Here is a 10,012-nt window from a genome sequence, read left to right as displayed (position 1 = left end):
CTCGGAATTTGCATGGGCCTCAAACTTTATTAACAAGGATCCAAGTTTTTGACCTAATTATGGTTGCTAAACTATGATTGGACATTCCCTTCAAAAGAGGTTTTCTTATATTCAGGACACAGATTATTTTTGCAGTCTGGATTAAGTACGGATTGAATAAAGTATATATTTAACGCTCTCCTAGGATTAGAAAATGCTAATTTTCTAGTTTTTACCACAAAGTTTTATCTTCTACAACAGCATGGAGATTACAGGTCTTTGTTCTGCTCTAACATTTACTCATCTCTATTTCTATTTTAGTCCCATTAGTAAAATGCTGAGATAACAATGGAGCTACGTTGTCATAGTGCTTTTTATGATATGTCATCCTCATTAGAAAGGCCATTAAAATTTAGTTGGAGTTGCAGTTTTTAGTTTAATATAATCCCTCGAATGTCATTTCTGTCTTTTCACAGCCTTAAGACAGAATGGTTAAATAATACTTTACATCTTTGTGCTGTTCTGTGTATTTGTTCTGAGTGATTTGCTGTACAAGAGATGCCTCAATAGCAGGATTCTTTTTTAGGGTGCCCATTCCATTATCAATTATGGATCAAATTGAGCATTTAGCAATGCAGCTAACGAGGTTGTGTGTACTCAATTCTGTTAATGTTGTCCGGGCAGACATGTGAGTTATCAATCTTGACTCCAAAATTGCAGTGCACTTCCTACTGTGTCTCTCCTCACACTAGTTTTCTCACACCTGATTGCATTTGGCATGTTGGTGAGCTGACACAAGCTTCACTGCCAAATGTCACTTAAAAATCATGAAAACACATCTCCTGATGTTAACAGCAAACAGAACCTTTCATGTACTAGAATTACTGCTGTGCTTTGACAATTGGTGATAGTCACAACAAGGATTTTATGGTGTATTTATGTATTTTTGTGACAATATCACAGGAAAGAGATGTTGAAAATGAAATGTTAACGTGTAGTAGACTCACCACAGCTAGCCTTGGCTTTGCCTGAGGGACTGTTGGGAGGCCACTTATTACAGCCTCAACAAAGCTAAATCTGCAAACTTGAACAAAACAAATATACTGCTGTACCTCAACTCACTTCTTTGGGAGCGTTTCATAGCATCTTTTAGTACTCATAGGCTTGCAACTGCAACTTGGGCTTGATGGAAACTGCCTGAAGGCGCCTATTGTAAAGGCCTGACTACACAAGGAAACAGCTGAGACTATGCAAAACGCTTTTACAATCTATATTTCTTATAAAAACCTTTGATCCAGAACACACTTACCCTGTCCTCTGTGTGAGACCAATTACAGCAGTTGTGTTCATCTAATTGGTCTCACTGGTTACGTGTGGGTGTTAGATGTTGAGAAAGCAATACCATGCTTGTTTGCAGTTTAAGGTTAAACCAATGTATTTCTATAATGTTATATTGTTATTTATAGTTATAAAGTTATATTAAAAGATGAAACATCCTTTACATTATAAAACATTATGAAGCTTTCAATGGTTGACGTTGCAGTGCTGTTGTATAATGCATGGATATGTTGTATGATACATATGGATTGCATAAGATTGTCCAGGTGAATCTAACAACCTGGGAATTCAGTGTAAATTGGAACTGGCCCAGAAAATCCATCCAGTGTGGTGTGGGAGGATTTTAATCTGCAGTCTGTAAAACCTGTGATGCCTCACCCTGCCTCAGGGAACTGCTCACCCACTTAATTTCATTAGTGTGACTATCAAACGAGATTTTAAAACTCCCATGGGTACCTGTTTCTGCTGTATCAGAGACTTTTCCACCTCACAACAATAACAATAAAAAATTAAAACGTTAAAGTTTTTATCCTAAAAACTATGGAAGCCTATTTCCGGAACAGGAACAGAAAAATGTAGTGAAAAGTCAGTTATTAAAATAAAACTGTGCATGGTAAATCAAAATGAGAAACAATTATTACTAATTTGAAAGTACAAGAGTTCTCAGACTCTACCATAATATCACTTAGACTCTACAGCCATTCTAGCATTTAGGGTGAGGTTGTATTTAGGCACAGCAGTGCTTTGGGCTAAATGCTAATGCTAGTATGCTAACATGCTGATATTTAGCAGGTATAATACTCACCATGTTCACCTTCTTTGCTTGCATGCTAACATTTGCTAATTAGCACTAAACAAAGTACAGCTGAGGCTGATGGGAATGTCATTAATTTTGCGAGTATTTAGTCAAAAATCAAAGTATTGGGCAAATTGAAATTTTGAAGTGATGATGGCAGGTTTGTTTCTGCATTGTGTGCCCCACTGCACATGCACATTAATGTTTCAGCAACAGAAGCATCTACTGAAGAGGTGCAGTAATAAAAAGTAATGCGGCCACTATATGATAATACTGGAGTAATAATATTTGACAGCTTTTGAGCTGTTGCCATTAAACGCCTCTAACCCACAAAGCTCTTGCACTCTTGCAACGCCTTACAGTTTTATGATCAATTGGTGCTGGGCAATAGAATCTTGCTTTTGAGTTCACAAGACACATCACTGATTTATTTTTTTAATATGAAGAACATATTTTGTGTGTACCAAATAGTACCTTCGTGTGTTATAGGATCATAATCCATTGAGGACTGTTAAGATAGAGAGCTACACCTTAACTGCTGTATACTATCTGAATTGTTTACATTATAAGTCAGGGTTTATGATATTCACTTTCTTTGATTGGAACACATTTCAGCCTCTAGAGAACAATCAACTGTGGGAGTGTAACATCCACTGAAGCTCAACATAATTATGACAGATGCCTGGCAATCTAAACCTTTAATCCTCTACTTTTCAAATTATGTAGCCAGCCTCATGCTGGCTCCACTCATGAACACAATGCAAATGTCTTATAATTAATGTACACGGGTTGCCTAGAAGCATCAACAGTAAAGCATATCATGATGAGAGCCATTTTTGATACAAACTATTCTCTCACACACAAGCCACCAATGTAACAGTTAATTTCAATCTTAAATGGCCTTCACTGCTGCTGCTACTTCATTTGGATTATTTTCCACTGATATATGCTTTGCATAGCTCAGTCAAAACAAGAAGCATCAGTGGAGTGGATTAGGAGAGGATGTTGCATACAGGTGGGAAGGAGGAGATACGGGCAACAGAAGAGACATACATACTCACTCACTGGTTCTACCCTAAAAAGAATATGTTAGGATAATCTCATTTTGTGTTGCTTCTCAGTTATTGCTAATATTGAGCACCACACAGAATTTTGTGTGGTGTCACAAGTGTCAATTATTTTTGCATTCAAATTAAATTGCACAGGACAGGACGATAGGAAACGGGTAACTGAAGATACCCGTTGCATCATCCAACATAGCCCTGTTTCCTTCTTATAAAAGAGCTGGATCAGCAGTTTTGGGGAAACGTATGTACATTTTTATACTCAGCTGCCTGTTTAGCTCCTGTTAGTCATCCTCCAACAGAAAGATTCCAAATGCATGAATGTTAAGGTTGACATGTAGATATATTCTGAAGCTTAGTCAGAATGAGAATGCATGAACCCGTATTAAACTGTCCAGAAGCAGCCATACATTTTTAATAAAACTTCCCACCATGAAATAATCCTGCATCCATCCTCCATTTTTACACCAGTGACCATTGTTGTTGCTGCTATTTCTTTACAAAATAGGAAGTGTGCAATGACTACATCAACATTTTGTATACAATCCTGTGTTGTACAGCGGAGAGCACATGCATGCACACTGAGTGTCAACATGTAAAAACCACCGGCACATTTTGTAACACATGATAATTGCAAAACCCAAACAGCAAATGCCAAGCTCAGGATTGCATGGTTGAGTATAAATTACAAATCTTCAAGATGTTGATAAAAGTCAAACAACTACAAGACATGATGATGGCAGAACAGCATCTAGAATTGTCTTTGTTCAAGTATGTAATTGCACATACATAAATTATGTGTAATTTTAGCTGTTTGTATGTGTGAGGAATAGGAAAGTCCTGTCAGTACTTGTTTTTCATCCCATCTTGCTAGCTGTAATTATTTTCTATTAACTCAGTATGTCAATAGCTTCCTCTTCTAGCGGCTATGAGTGATGACAGCCATTTCCCCGCTGTCTGGACTGCAGTCATACAAGACCGCTCCCTTGTCATTTCCAATTTTCAAAGATTGAGATTTTAGAAAAACAAAATAAAGCCTGTTGTATGTTGTAGCTCCAATCCAAATCTAGTGTGTTCACTGAGATCAAGATGTGAAAAGGGAGCAGGTTATCCACCAATACACCTCTTCTTATAACTCCAGATGTAATTTTATGTTAAGTTATTGCTAAGGGCAACTTAATGACTCTTAAACCTCCATTAAAATTGTTGTTGTGTATAACAAGCTCCCGGTGTTCAGCAGTTTCAATGTTGTTCCTTCAGGAAGGTTTCTGCTCAAATGGCTTTGGATTTAATTGCAGCAGTGATCATCAATCAGCTTCTGGATAAGTCGATTTCTTTTAGTTTTGGGCAAAGACAGTCAATTTATAGCCCAAATGCATACACACGAACAATGATCTGTCTCTTTCCCTTGTCAGAAAGGGAGACAGGTATTGACAGTTAGAGAATATTGACAGTTTGAGAAGATTTAGAGAAGCCCAACCACATCACCCTCATGTCCCCTGAAACAATAATTTGATTTAAAACTAAACGTGTTTAAGTTATTCTGATGCCATATGTTTTGTTTCTAAAGAAATTAGACAGTCCTGGTGGAAATCGATGCAGTCTGTTTGTTTTCAGCCCATTCATCTCAGTGTCCCCGAGATAAATTGGCTGTTCTGGTGGTTTTGGTGCTTTTATATGCACCTCACATACATAAACAAGAATCAGAAGAACTAATTAGAACATCATAACTTCAACAGACATTGATGCTCATTTCTTAGTCTCGCTTATTCTAATTCCTTGGCAATGATTCTCAACTCACAATTGCACACACACATAATTACTAAACATACTAATTTTTATAGGGTGCCTTTCAAGACTGGCCATACTTTGAAGAAAAGGATGGATAGAGGGGAGGTGGTTTATCTGTGAGTTCATTTGCTGGTTATATAATGTGTCTGAAAAATTGTTGTGGACTCAAAAGTAGAACTCACAGACAGAACAGATAGGATTACAAGTAGGTTTACTTGGTCGATAGCCGAAACAGAGTTCGGCAACAGACAGTAGTAGAAGCAAATACGTCCGTTAACTGCTGGATGAGGAGGGAATGGGTGTGAAATGATAAGCGAGTTATTGACTGATAGGCATGAGAGCATAGGCTCCGTCACACCATAAAGTGTCACAACAAAATTCATCCTCACATCTTTGCAAAATAGGCGGTGCTAGAAGCTTGGTGACGTAGGGAGTAATCGCAGGGCTACTTGGTGAACTTCTGAACCTGGCAAGCTAATGGTTAAACAAGCAAGCAAGCCAGGAACATGCTAGTGCTAGTCAGTCACAACAGCATGCCCAGGCTTCTTTCTGTTTTCTCTGCACTGGGCCGTTTACTCCCTGCTTGCATTTTGTTCTGGTGAAGTCTGGCAAAAAAGGGAGGAGGACACAAACGCAGACAGTACAGGCAGCCAGGAAGAGTTCAGTGATTTACTGACAAACAGAAACTTACAGGCAGGGAGGTACAGGTTCCAGGGTTAAGGTTGTTGGTTGGTTGCAGATAGACAAGACTCGAAAGGGACCTGGGAAAGTGGTAATGTGTCTAAAAGGAGGGACAAAGAGGCAGACTTTGTGACAGCAAGATCATATACATCATTTTTAGAGTCATTGAAGATGGGGAAAAGCTCTCTGAGCTAGCTAGCCTGCTAACTATTAGTTTCCTAACTCATAACTCTCTGCAAACTATGCATCTTTTATGGATCAGTTTATATTCCAACAGTGAAAGTGCAACACAGCTAATAAGCTATGATAGCTTCCTCTATTTGGGACTGTCCGGCTCTCCATTCCCTCAAAGGTCAGCACTGTTAAGATGGCTTGCTCTTGGCCAAGGGTGTGAATTTGCCTGTCAAAGTCCACTAAAGCAAAGTGAACTCAAAGCAAAAGATTTTCGCAGATATACCTTGCCCTCTCAAGGGAATCCACTGATTGCTGTGATTCCATTGAATTTAATTCATTTATGCTGGTATGACTGAACATTTCCACAGAAGATGCAGGAAGATCATGAAAGTGTTGTCACCATGACAGGGTAGTATGTTTTGGTGTATTGGTAGCCCCTCATTCTGCCCTCTAGCTGTCAGAAATACATTTATTCTGCTTCACAATCCGATACCTCTCTGTCAGTGTTGTCTACGTTTGCACTGGTGGTTTGTGGCGAGCCTTTAACCTGTGTGATTTTCAAATTTCATACCCCATCCAGGTCATATCAGGCAGTCAATGACCTAAACAATGATGAAGAGTTAGATAGACAATTGAAGACACCAACCCAGTATTTGACAGTGTGTCCCTCTGCCCTACGATGGTCAACATCCTGTCGTACATCTCAGGCACATTCTACCACTTGCTACACATTCATCTAATATGTCTGGAAAGCTCACATTTACCAGACTTTGTATCGTATAAGTGGTAGACTGTGTTATGACTCTGGGCTAAGGATAACACCTATCTGCAGACAGGTTTTAAAGTCAATACAAGATTAATTTGGCAAAATAATAGGGGATTGCAAAACCGTCAGAGAGGGGAGACCTCTCATGTTCCAACTTCCATTAAAGCAGCAGACAATGTAACTTTGAACTTAACACAAGGGAGGAAGACAGGCAAGCTGTGTTTTCTAGGAAGTGGCTGAGAGCTATTACAAATGTAACCCGTGGAAATTGATATTGATCCTCTCATCTAACTCTGACAAGACTGCGAGCAAATGCATTACCCCAAATGTTAAGAAATACATTGACTTGAGCATGTCAATAAATTGGAGAGACTTAGTGAGTTTCATTGTATGATATCATCTCATGGTCTTCCTGTCCAGTTAATTTGAAACAACATCCTGTAATGTCCACATCAGCCTGTATTGAACAGCCCTTCAATTAGATTTGTGACAGTAACTAAAGCCACGATTGCAACTGAATACTACTGAGATCATACACACTATGTAACATAATACCACATGTAGCATGAATATGTAGCAAACATGCAAAAGACATGCAAAATTTTATATTTCTGAAAGTTCAGTCTTCCTTGTGATAATTCAAGTGGCCTAAATGATTCAAGACACTGTATATTAGAGAGAAATGGATAAACTCTGCTGCCAATGATCTAGCAGGGACGCTTGGATGATTCTGGCCCTGTTTACACCTGGTTTTAACATGTATCTAGATAATTACATCCAATCCACAGGACTTTGCATTTACACCTGGTATTATAAAAGTTGCGATCAGACGTCAATATGCACATTTTGTCAACAAACATGGCGCGCTGTACGGATTGCATTCACACCTGACTGAGATCCTAATGTCTTCTGCATGCATCTAAACTTTGCATTAACGTGTTTTTCCTTATGCAGTTAGTATATCAGATACAGATAACATGTTAATGTAAGGTGTGAATTGGGTGTCTTTGTTCTCATCTCTTAAACTGACTAATGAGCCAGTCTTCCCAAAATCACTTTCTATTATTACATAATAGTACATATATACAGTATCACTCTATTATTACTGATATTGTTATTAAATATTTGTCAACTAAGTCAGCTCCACAGCAAATACCAGGTCTACTAACAGCACCACTGCTGCCTGCACCTTCTCCTTCTTCTGATTCGACTGCAGCTCATATTTTCAAACTGAGGTCTGCAAGGGCGACTTTATCAGAGCAGACATTAATAATCTCACTGCACTCTGCTGCTATATCTCCGAAACCTTTTTTCCAAAGCACCAGGCAGAGAAAGGGTTTGCTGAGGAAAGGTCAGGAGGAGAGATGGTAGGCTGATTTGAACTTTTACTCCAGAGCTGAGAAGCCACCTTGAGTTTTATGGTGATCCTGTTCCTTGGCATCTTATAGAGTTTTTAATGATATCTTAACAGACATCCACTGAATTCTGTCAGAAAATTAGCAATATGTATCAAACAGAGGAATATGAAACAAGCACAATATAATGAGAGGCTATCTGAGGTTGTGCACTAATGGTTTCTAAGATTAGGATCAGAAGGTCAAATCCAATATAAGAACATCTATTTCCATCTCTGCAGAACCTCTGCCTCCACACTCTAATGAAAGGTTTGAAGTCTATCAACCTTAGATATATTTTGCAGTGGGTTTCTATAGAGATTGAGAACTACAGAGTGAAAAAGAAGCACTTCCTTCAAGATTGCCCTTTTAATTTTTAACTGAAATTGACATAGAGACAAATTGGACCATGGCCAAGGACCGAGACCTTCCCCCGCTGATTCTCTATTTTGTCTCCTACTACTTTCAACATGTTGGCTGTTATGAAGAAAAGAGCAGTTAGATTTTCTATCATACGGCAAACAGATGTAGACACACAAATATCTATCAGGAACTAATTAGCAGTTAAAACCTCATTTGAGTGTTCTTCTTCCCTTCTATTCCCAACAGGATTTCAGTTCCTCCTTTACAACCACAATACGTACAGAGTAATGAAAGAGGCCATGGCTAAGTATCACTGAGAACTGTTTTTTTTATTTTTTTTTTTATTTCTTCATTACTTATGGCATTTTTAGCCATGCAAGCAACATGGCTCTAGAGATGGCATTGTCAGTATTTGAACTCTTGAAGGGATTGGAATTAAATCTGGAACAGACATTCATGGTCCCCAGAGGATGAATCCTATCCTGACATCACTAGTGCCACCTGCAGGTCAAAGATTTAATTTATCATATAATACATCCACTTGATGGATTGACACAAAATTTGGTACAGATATTCATCGTTACCAGAGGGTCACTCCTTATTACTTTGGTGATCTCCTGAGTTTTTCTGAATGGCCACCATGAGGTTGACTTTTGTGGTTTTGAGTGAAATGTCTGACAAATATTGGATGGATTGCCATAAAATTTGGTAGATTCATGTTCTCAGGAATTGTAATTGTAATAACTTTGGTGATCCCTTGACTAATGCCATCATCAGGTCAGAATTTTAATTTGTCCAATACTTTGGTTTATGACCACATACCTGCAAAACTAATGACATTCCCATCAGCCTCACCTCAGGGATGCATTGTGACCACATTGAACACATGTGGAAGTGTAAATGCAACATACAACAACTATGTGGGCGGAAATACGTAATCGCTGAGTGCGTGTCTCTTCTGGATAACACCGGTCGCAGTCTTGCGCAAATAAAATCAAATGTTTAACGGCACATACATAGGTTTGACACCTAGCCTTCATCCGTGAAGGTCCCTATCACTATCTTCTCCCACTAGTCTTGACTGTGTTCCCGCATCCAGGTCATCATCAGGACAGTGGTGGCACTGACCACAGCTGAAATGAAAGCAGCTGCATAAAACAGCATTCTCCTCTGCTTTTTTCTTCGGCATTCCAGTTGTCGAAGACGATTTCTTCCCCTGCTTCGAAAATCATTCACAAGTCCATACAATAGCACAGCTTCACAGATGGCTACTATCTTTTTAATTTTTTGTTGTTGTTTTGTTGGACCCGCACAAAGGAGAGGAGGATGTGTGAGGATGTTTAGTTGTTTGAGCTGGACAGAGCGATGGGGCCTCAATGTGGACACTGAAGACACATATTAACCAGGTGTAAATGTAATCAGATTAAATCATATCTAGATACAATCTGGATACAAGATGCATTTTAATGCAAGGTGCAAAGGGAGCCTGTGAAATCAAAATCATTTTTGAGAACACTATCAAAGCATTAAGCACCATCCCAGCCTGATTGTACATGCAACTTTAAGCTTCATTCTTAAATTAAATCAACAACTCAAGCACTCAATTTAAGGATAGAAACGTTACAAATGTACACATTTACCTTGGAGGATGTATGTATGTACAGTA

This window comes from Siniperca chuatsi, linkage group LG19, assembly GCF_020085105.1.
Source record: "Siniperca chuatsi isolate FFG_IHB_CAS linkage group LG19, ASM2008510v1, whole genome shotgun sequence".
NCBI lineage: Eukaryota > Metazoa > Chordata > Actinopteri > Centrarchiformes > Sinipercidae > Siniperca > Siniperca chuatsi.
The sequence above is the reverse complement of the archived record's forward strand: the minus strand, read 5'-3'. Positions refer to the sequence as shown.